Source organism: Lepeophtheirus salmonis, chromosome 13, assembly GCF_016086655.4.
Source record: "Lepeophtheirus salmonis chromosome 13, UVic_Lsal_1.4, whole genome shotgun sequence".
NCBI classification, from domain to species: Eukaryota; Metazoa; Arthropoda; class Copepoda; order Siphonostomatoida; family Caligidae; genus Lepeophtheirus; species Lepeophtheirus salmonis.
This window is the reverse complement of record NC_052143.2, coordinates 17,837,652-17,848,148: the sequence shown is the minus strand read 5'-3', so window position 1 is coordinate 17,848,148 and position 10,497 is coordinate 17,837,652. Positions and strand designations below refer to the sequence as shown.

At 37.0% G+C, this 10,497-nt stretch overlaps 1 long non-coding RNA gene across 1 annotated transcript; it reads right to left on the bottom strand.

Annotated features, from left to right (window-relative positions):
• Window positions 1-9,137: 9,137 nt before the first annotated feature.
• On the bottom strand, window positions 9,138-10,234 carry LOC139906984 (uncharacterized). The gene is made up of 2 exons (XR_011783266.1): window positions 9,543-10,234; window positions 9,138-9,482 (listed from the first exon to the last, which is right to left on the bottom strand). It is a non-coding gene; the product is annotated as an uncharacterized lncRNA (long non-coding RNA).
• Window positions 10,235-10,497: the final 263 nt, after the last annotated feature.

The following is a 10,497-nucleotide window of genomic DNA, read 5'->3' as shown; positions in this document are numbered from 1 at the left end:
TTTTGATGTGTATTTTTATAGTATGATACAAGGATATTTGCATATATAACTAAGTTTGTAATTATGGCTTTCAGTGATATTTATCAAAGAATATTAAAATTAAAGCTCTATACATTCATTCAATCTAATTTAGAATAAAAAGCCGGCTCCAATTTCATTAACATGTAAAACAAATATTAATGTAAATTCCTTTGTCTATGTCCAATTCTAACAATATAATTATTTATTGAATATACATATTTAAATACATATTAAATGAAGACAGAAATGTCTCTAAAAATATTTATTCGACACTTATGTAATTATCTAATTTGGTTAATTGCAAGACGTATGGCTGGGACAAATTCTATGGGAAGGTTTCAGGCCCTAGAATATTTAAGGTGTTTTATATTTCTCAATACATTGTGTTTTTGGTTGTTCGTCAATTCATGAGTTTTATTCAATATTAATCATTAATCCATTATGTCTAATGACATGATAATTGATATAGAAAAATTAAGTGATTAACACTTATTCTATTCAAACTGCTGCAACTTTTGTGTTTATTTATTATTTTTTTTCAATATAATATGTATATATTATATTGATGATATATCAGCTTAAAATAATTTTGCCATTTTTTCCTGACACAAGTTTTTTCATTACAAAAAATGTCAACTCGAAATATTACATAACATCATTGAAAGTTGAATCATGCTTATAAATAAATTACGGGAACATTTGGATGTCAAATCATACTTGAAATTCGTTTAATCTACTTTCAAATGATCAAATAAATATTTTATACTCCATTTCATTAGAATCACATTTACAAATGTATTCAAAAACACATTATAAAGTCGTCAATCCAATATGTACAGATAATTAATTAATGGATAAAAAGATATATACACATATTTTGATATTTCAAAGTGAATAGATGTGTAAAAATATCTTCATCGTACAAGCAAAGGAATCCATTTTAAGCTCCTTTTATTTATTGATAAACTTCCATGTTCTAACTTGTCAAAAAGGATATTTTAAAATCCTATGAAATGATCAAATAATTCATCTGATATCTATTGTTGTTATCTTTATTGTTCTGACAATTTTTCCTACGAAAATAAACAGAAATAATCCGAAATCTTTTGGTAGTTGTGCAAAAAAATGATTCATACCAACTCCTATATACATTTGCATCAAAATTGGGCTTTAAGTTTCAATACATAACTGTTTTGAGATTAGAAAAGGAAAAACTGTTGCTGTGTGTGTTTTTTCATATCTTTTATTAATTATTTTAAAAATAATTGTCCTCATAACATCTCGCTCTAAAAAAGACTCTAGTTTCCACTTACCTTAGTGCAATATTGAATATAATTAATGTTATTTGTCAAATGAATTTTAAAAGTTTCCTTCCACCTGGATAACAATTAATGGGATCTACATATCCCCATTTGTCCTTGAAGTTCATTTCGATATCCTAGCCACATGCCTTCCAATTTTTCTCTTCAATTTCTATTCAAGGGATCTCATCTTATTTAATGGAAGGATCATTCATTGTATAGATTAAGGTTGCCAACTCTCTGAAAAATAAATAAGGGACTCCTCATTGGCAGGGTCAGGCTGGGTGTTTTTTTTTTTTTTTTTTTTCAAGGGAAGGTTGATAACCATTTTTTTCCAATTTTTTAACTATTTGATCCTGAATTGAATTAGATGCATATTTTTGAATGACATGAACACATGGAAAACAAATTATTATTCAGTAATTCACTTTAATAATAAACAAAATCAACAGAATAAAATAAGAATCTTTCCTAAACAGAAACCTGTTCTGCTTACATACATATAACTGTATAAATTAATATCTATAAAACAATAGATGGAAAGTAGAACATCCATACTGAAATAGTAAATCTATAGAACATCTGTTGAAAAGTTGTAAACATATTTGTGCCTCAAATTTATTTTCCAGTATCATTTTATTGACCATTGACCATTTTTAAAACTCACAGTATTACAGGACATATTGCTCCCTGTTTAAACTCAATAAGGGACGGGTGTTTTTTTTTTTAAATACGGAACGATTCCGTTTTTCAAGGGACGGTTGGCAAACCAGTGCATATGCTCCTTCCCATCAAGGTATGCGACAGTGACTTCTGACCTCGTGAATAATTCTATAAGTGTCCTTCTATAAGAACTATTGAGTTCCATAAAAAGATAGAATTATTTACTGAGAGACCCAATGAGGTACAAAAAGAGTTGTCATCCTCCATCCACTGCTCCTTCATTGACATTCTGAATTCATTTTCTTGTTATGTCATCTCTGCTTCGTCTCTTTCTTTCAGAAAACTATTTCATTGATAAGAGTCTTTCAATTTCCTTGATGTATATAAGGCAGAAACAATTCATCTTAATCACATTGATCTCAGTTATTTATTTCGACCAGCGGCGATAAACAAAGCCTATAAAGGTTGTCAGTGCAGGGGAGAAAAAAAAAAAAAAAAAAAAAATACGTGCCATACAAGAAAAGAATTAACCAAAAATCGCTTGAGGTCAGCCTCACTTCCCTGGCGAAAGTAAAAAGGTATTTCGTTCCAATGAATAATAGATCTGTAACATAAACTATGCTTAAAAATTTAAATCATTGGTTTTGGTAGGTAGATTGTGCTTTGAGTGGAGAGTCTCGTTTTGTGCAACAGATAGCCTTTATTCAGTATCTAGGTTGGGGAAATAGGGTAATCATTTTGCTTAAAATTCAGTGTAGTGTTATCATATCTTTAATTCCATGTCTATGAGACAAACTGATGAGACGAAGTCTTTTGATTTTACATTCGTAGTTCTTGTGCTCTCCCAATGAAGGAAAACACCACACAAACCTGGGTTGCACCTTTTTTTAAGGAATCAATCAAGTAGTGTCTTGAAGAATTTCAGATCTTAAATCCGTACATAAAGTTTATATAGTTGTAACATAAACAAAGGGTCACGAGTTTTGAAGCTTCTTTTAATGATTTCCAGGTTACGATTGGCCTTCTTAATAATGTATTGAATATGCCTATTAAATTTCAAATCACAAGAGATGTAGATTCCTAAGTCCAAGTAATAATCTACCATCTTAAGACTTGGCTGGAGGAACTCTTTTTTGGAGGAAGGAATAAGGGCATATTTACTAATATTGATAGGCATTCTCCAAATTACACAAATTAGCTAATAAATTTGGTAGAGGCATCGTCGACAGAGTTTAAATCAGAACATATGATTTTCGTATCATCGGCGTATAAGAATGTATATTCTGAGAAATTATCTACTAAGTCATTAATGTAAATGCCCATGTACATTACCTAGTGGAACAGATGAAGTCACGTGACTAGACTCAGAAACAGTGGAACTTATCACTACACTCTGTATGCTATTCGTCAGCCAGGAACTAAGCCACTGTAACAACGATCCTCTATACCGAAATGGACTACATATGAATGCCAATTATTCTTCGCAACGGACCATAGCAGTAGTATTCCGTAATTCCTTCCCAATATTTTGAATCCTACGTATTAAGGTTTGAGAAATTGTGATTCTCTAGCGTGTTGACCTTTTATTTTATTAATTTCTCAAATCTGGAATAGTACAACGGTAAAAATTGAACAAAAAATATATAATTAATATATTTTCTCTATTATTATCCAAGGCAAAAAAAAGTCAATGTGAAAACGTCGCAGGGCAAAACAGTACAGAGCGAACCCGTCAATAGGTGAAAGTGTCGCAAGACAAAAGAGTCACAAGGCGGAAACGGCCAAGGGAAAAATGTTAAATGCAAATCCTCCAGATACCCCTTATATGTATATAGCCCTTTGATTCCAGCAACCTTACCTTGGTTAAACTTTTTTTAATAAATTAATTATTTATGTACATATAATTGTAATAACTGTATATATCATATTATTACAAAGTTGTAGTTAAACAGTTGGATGTAATTCCACACTTTAGTGATTGTTTATCATGACCGAATTAATATTTGAAATACTTAAATAAAACTTGTTACATAATATTACTTTATAAAATAATAGCGTGGTTATTAATCATTTATGCCACTGTTTATGCACTACATATATTTCATGCTCATTAGTATTTAACTAATCTCTTTATTGTAATATTTCTTCATGAATTTCTAATCACCAATCCATAGTCTATAGCCAGTGCCGTATGTCAGGAAGATTTTTCGGTCCGCTTTACAAGGGTGAACGGTTGATTTTCAGTGGTGAACGTGGGATATTTAAACAGGGCAAATGCTACAGCATAGATTAAATCTTGCAAGAATATCGTCCAATGGACTGTGGACCATTATTTTCTTCAGGCAAACATTGGGAAAAATAAAATGAAAAGGAAAAACTCTAGACGGAAAGTCAATGCCGACCTATTCATAAAGGAAGGAGTATAATGGAGTATAAAATGCACGGTGCAAGAATGAGAGAAATTTTTTGAACTATACAATTAAGTCAAACAATTTAAACCTCCTTAAATATTTTTAAAATAATAATGGATGAAGATAATGAACGAGATTATAATATACCATGAAACGGTTATATCGACAGAAAATATATTATGTTCACAAGTCTTGATGTTCTTAACTCGCATGTATACGTGGTGATGTGTTTGAAAAAAATGAAGAAAAAAATGCATGTGTTCTTTATCATGATTAGAAGAAGAAGTTTTTCCTCTCTTTGCTTGACACAAAGGTGTCAATAAAACTGTCCATGTCTTCATGGAGCACCTTGTCCACCATCAGCCTGTCCATGTTCAAGAGGGTGAGGGAGGAGAGCCTCTCCTGGTCCATGGTGGTCCTCATGTGGTTCTTGAGCCTTCTGAGACAGGAGAATGACCGCTCCGCCTCACAGCTGCTGATGGGCATTGAGGTCAGGATAACGATCACCTTGTATAGCTCCGGCATCAGGCGGAACACTCCCGAGCTTATTAACTCCGCAGCAATTTGTGACAAAACCATGTCTTCTGTGTCAATATCTGCCTAGAGAAACATAAATTTTAAACATATAATGCAAAATGAAACATTATAATATTAACCTTGAATTGCTGGAAGATTGCATGGTCTGACTAGAGCTGCTCGAGTTCAAGTCTGTAGTGCTTGGCGACACGTTCAATGAAACAGGTCTCCACTTCACTGTCATTGACGATTGCAATGAGATCCATTGTGATGTTTGTATCGTCGGTGGCAAATCTGCTCTCAAGCTCTAATACAATCTTATTGATTGCAACATCGAAATGTGTTTCACGGAAGTAGGATTCAGTTGTTCCCTTCCACTTTATTCTCCTTGGAATCTTCGCCTCCTTGAATTTGTTGCGTCTTGACGAAAGTGACGAGGTTCCAATTGTTTAAACCAAGGAATCCAGGACGACCAAGAGGTAAAGGAATGCGTGGAGGAGTAAAACACATTTACAGGAGCATCTGTGTTCTCATTAATACAAAAACCTACTCGTAATTTATTTACAAAATAAGAGACTATTTATAATACGTAAAACACAGTATACTAAAGAATATACAAGAAAATAAGAACAAGAAAGGAAATATGAAAGACATAACATCAGCCCCAAGCACCAAATCCATGGCGGTGCTTACACAGGTTCCTCTCCATGAACAGCAGCCTATAGATCCGCTCCATCCATGTCCAGGCGCGGACAAACCGTTTGTTCTTGCACATAAAAATTTTATCTCCATAGATGTGCCGTGCTCTCAGCACACACATCGGAGAAAGGAGGACAATAATCCTCATAGAGGTTTTAAGGACCCGAGCACCCTGCTCGTCCCTGGGAGAAATAAATTCACCCTTATTGAGGTTTTAAGGGAGCACCCTGAGCACCCTGGGAGCTCGTCCCTGGGAGACATCTTGCTCGATGTACCCTCATCCAACTCGAGATAATCCAGAGGAGAGACCGTTGCACATCCATTAACCAATGATGTGAACGGGAGTGTAGGAACAGCAGAGAACCAAAATTGCGTAGGACTAAATCCACTTTTAATTATGTGGTCCTTGACCCGGACACACCCTTCACTTCTTGAAGGTGACCAAGGTTCTCTTCCTTCCTCCACGAGGCCCAAACTGAGGCACAGTCCATATTGCTCCACCTTCCGTAGACGAACGAGCGTTCTCCCTATCGACGAAAAAGGGCTACCCAACACCAACAGGGCTAGCTTCGCCGACGATCCCACAGCAGGGAGTTCACGTGATCCTGATCCCATCCTCGTCGCCAGTGTTGTGTCTTGACGAAGGTAAGAAGGTACCAATTCTTTAAACCAATAGATCCAGGATGACCGGGAGAGATGAGATGATGAAATGTGTGGAGGAGTAAACACCTTTACAAGAACAACTGTCTTCTTATTAATACAAAACCCTACTCGTAATTTATTTACAAAATAAGAGACTATTTATAATACATAAAACACAGTACTTTAATACACTAAAGAACATACAAGAAAAATAAGAACAAGAAAGGAAATATGAAATACATAACAGAATTCCAAATCAATTGAGTCCTCCTGGTCAAATACTGATTTCATCTCAGACTACTTCAACTCAGCAAGTTTCCAGATTGATTCAAAGATTTTCTCATTCTTAAGATCTTCAAGAGTCCTAATCACTAGGTTGACGTGTTTCCGGGCCTTTGTTAGGTCAACCTTTCTGCCTTGAAGTTCTTCTGACAAGCTAAATGTGTGTCTGAGGAGTGTCTTCAGCAGTTCAATGCCGAAAACAAATTCGTGACTAAAGATGCTGTTGAGCAGAGAAGTTGCTGTTGAACTCGACAATGTATCTTTATCTTTTCTCATTATTATGAGGGTCTTCATGATTCTGACCAACCCTAGAGATACAGCGTGTACAGCATCGTAGCGGAGACTCCAGCGGGTAGCAGACTGGTTCTTCAGGGTCATCACCTTGGCATGCTCCTCATCTTTACTTGTTATCTTCACCGACTTGTAGATTGCTGACCTCTTTGGTGACCCTTCAATGAAGTTGCATAAAATTTGTACCGTCCCCATTGTATTTCTCAACAGGGTTATATCTAAGAAAAGATCCTTGACTACAAGATTGAGGACATAGGTGTAGCAATGGATGTATACACACAGTGGGGCTGCTTCCTTCCACCTGGCGGCAAGACCCTTCTTGATGCTGGATATGTTGGAGTCGCCGTTGGCAGCCAGGGAGACAGTGCGGGTGGGGTTAAGGCCGAGATCCTTGACAGCCTCGTGAAGCTTCTCAAACAAATATTTGCCGTCAGTCTGGGTAACTTTTACAAACTTGAGGAAGCTCTCTTTCTTGATGCCTTCACTCGTCAGATATCCCAGTGACAGACTGAACTGCTCCGTGTTTGACATATCTGATATCTCATCAACAATCACAACCAGTAGTCATCATCGCCTGCACAAGTCTTGACATCTTCAATTATATTTTCCGTCACTTTGGATGCTATAATCTCTATCAGCTCATTTTGGATGTCAGGTGAAGTCCATTTGGCAAAACCTGCCCCAGCTGAACCAAATTTTTTGACTTCGGCCTCCAGTTTATCTTTGAGAATATGATTGTCGTGTGAACGCAGGGACAAAAGCTCAAAGAAGTTTTCTCAATTGTTTTCATTACATTCCGTCAACTTTTCTCTTGTTTCGGAATCGCCCCTAAAAGCCAATCCTTGCTTTGCGAGGAACCCAACAGTTTGGGAAAGATACCTCAAATAAGCTCGACACTTCACGACTTCCTCAGCATGTTGAGACTGAACATGGCCGAGAACCGAGGTATTCTCTTTGATGTGAGGAAATTGATCCACTTATCCATCGACAGCTTGTGTTTTTTGTGGTTAGAATGAACTTTCAACGAGGAACTGTTTTTCCATGTTTTGAACTCAAATTTCCCAAGGTTGGAAATGAAAATTTGGAACAGACGAAACACATAGCTGACTTTTCAACCTCATCATATTTTAGCCACGGGAACTTACGGAACCAATCATATTGAAAGTCTCTTGAGTATTTGTGATCTATCTGAGGACTGTATGTTTGTAAATTGGGCTGTAGAGGATGATCTGTCTCGACTTTAGGCACAGTTTCCCGCTCAGTCTCCACTCTGGTTCTGGTCTGGATGTCCTTCCGCTTTGGCTCCCACCCTGTTAAATATCAGGTCACCCTGCTGGCTCGTGAAGACGACAGGGTACTCTGGGCCTCTGTCCACAAACTCCATCTCCTCAGTCTTGTTCTTCTCACCTCTCTGGACATTGTCGCTAGTCTCAGAGTCCTCTGCAGAGGGAATATTGTTGTTGTTGACTACAGAGAGCTGCTCGGGAGAGAAGCTTGGTCCGATATCGAGATTAGGAAGTCGTATTCCATGATAAATCCATCTGCTGGGGTAATTTGATGAGTCGCCATTATTTTTTGTGTCTGCAGTAACTTTCTCTTCAGCAGAAACGGACTTTTCAGATCTTGGTTCAGGCAGTAAGGCCTCAACTGGAGCAGGGTGATCGGGACAGGAGGAGGCAGTGACTGAGGATGAGGATGTAGCAGAGGAAGTTTTCTTAACAGCAAAGTTCAATGTTTTCTGCTTCTTATGATCAATTTTCACTTGATACTTGCAGCTGGAGTCATTCTTATGGAGTTCAATTTTGTGATCATTAAAGTTGTCCTTCTGTATTTCCTTCTGACAGATAGAACGAATCACCAACTCTCTGTTAAAATGCGTTTTCCGCTTCCCGTGATACATTTCTGAGAATTAATAAATTACTGCAACAGTCCACTCTAAAAAGTACATAACTATTATTTATGTCCCTTTTAAGCAGTAATAATTTAATTTGTCTTGTATTCAATGAAACAAATTCTCACACTCTTAAATATTTCAAGAGTACTCCATACGAAAAATGTTGTGTGCGTTTTTTTTTTTTTTTTTGCTGTAATGTACTTCACATTTGCAACCAGTAACATTAAACGTAATATCTAGCTCAAATATCCACTCAATGTGAAATACTTTAAATCCATACGAAAAATGTTGTGTGCGTCTTTGTGTTGCGTCTTGACGAGGGAGAGACGCAAGCTTATTTATAATAGGAGAGATCCAGGATGACCGGAGAGATGAGAGGAAGAAGGACGTGGAGGAATGATACTACACTAGATCATGTGTGTTCTAATTATACTCTAAATATATTTACAAGAGACGACACTATTTATAATACATAAAACTCAGTACTTAAATACATAAACGAATATACAGGAAGATAAAAACCAGAAAGGACATATTAAATACATAACATCACCCCCCAAGCACCAAATCCATGGCGGTGCTTAAACAGGTTCCTCTCCATGAACAGCAGCCTATAGATCCGCTCCATCCATGTCCAGGCGAGGACAAAGCATTCTTCCTTGTATTTTAAAAGTTTATCTCCATAGACGTGCCGTGCTCTCAGCACGCGCACCGGAGAAAGGAGAACAATACTCCTCATAAAGGTTTCAAGGACCCGAGCACCTTGCTCGTCCCTGGGAGAAATAACATTCACCCTTGTTGAAGTTTTAAGGACCCGAGCACCCTGCTCGTCCCTGGGAGAAACAACACTCACCCTTGTCGAGGTTTTAAGGACCCGAGCACCCTGCTCGTCCCTGGGAGACATCTTGCTCGATGTACCCTCATCCAACTCTGGATGATCCACAAGAGAGACCGTTCCACATCCATCAACCAATGATGTGAACGGGAGAGTAGGAACAGAGGAGAACCAAAATTGTGTAGGAATAAATCCATTGTTAATTATGTGGTCCCGGACCCGGACACACACTTCACTTCTTGAAAGTGACCAAGGTTCTCTTCCTTCCTCCACGAGGCCCAAACATAGGCACAGTCCATATTGCTCCGCCTTCCGCAAACGAACGAGCGTTCTCCCTATCGACGAAAAAGGGCTACCCAACTCCAAAGGGCTAGCTTCGCCGATGATCCCACAGCAGGGAGGTCACGTGATCCTGATCCCATCCTCGTCGCCAATGTTGCGTCTTGACGAGGGAGAGACGCAAGCTTATTTATAATAGGAGAGATCCAGGATGACCGGGAGAGATGAGAGGAAGAAGGACGTGGAGGAATGATACTACACTAGATCATGTGTGTTCTAATTATACTCTAAATATATTTACAAGAGACGACACTATTTATAATACATAAAACTCAGTACTTAAATACATAAACGAATATACAGGAAGATAAAAACCAGAAAGGACATATTAAATACATAACACTTTGTTTTTTATTTTTGGCTGTAAAGTACTCTTGAAATAATTGCAGTAATTTATTAATTATCAGAAATGTATCATGGGAAGCGGAAAACGCGTTTTATATTCAAAGGTTCAATCATTTATATTTATAAAATGACAGGCAATATTTGAAAGAGATATTACGATAAATTACAGGATTTGAATTCAAATTTCTGCGATGAATTGAGATACCCGAGAGTGTTAACTGTAGTTTAAAACCTCCGTTTTATCTATCTGACTTAATT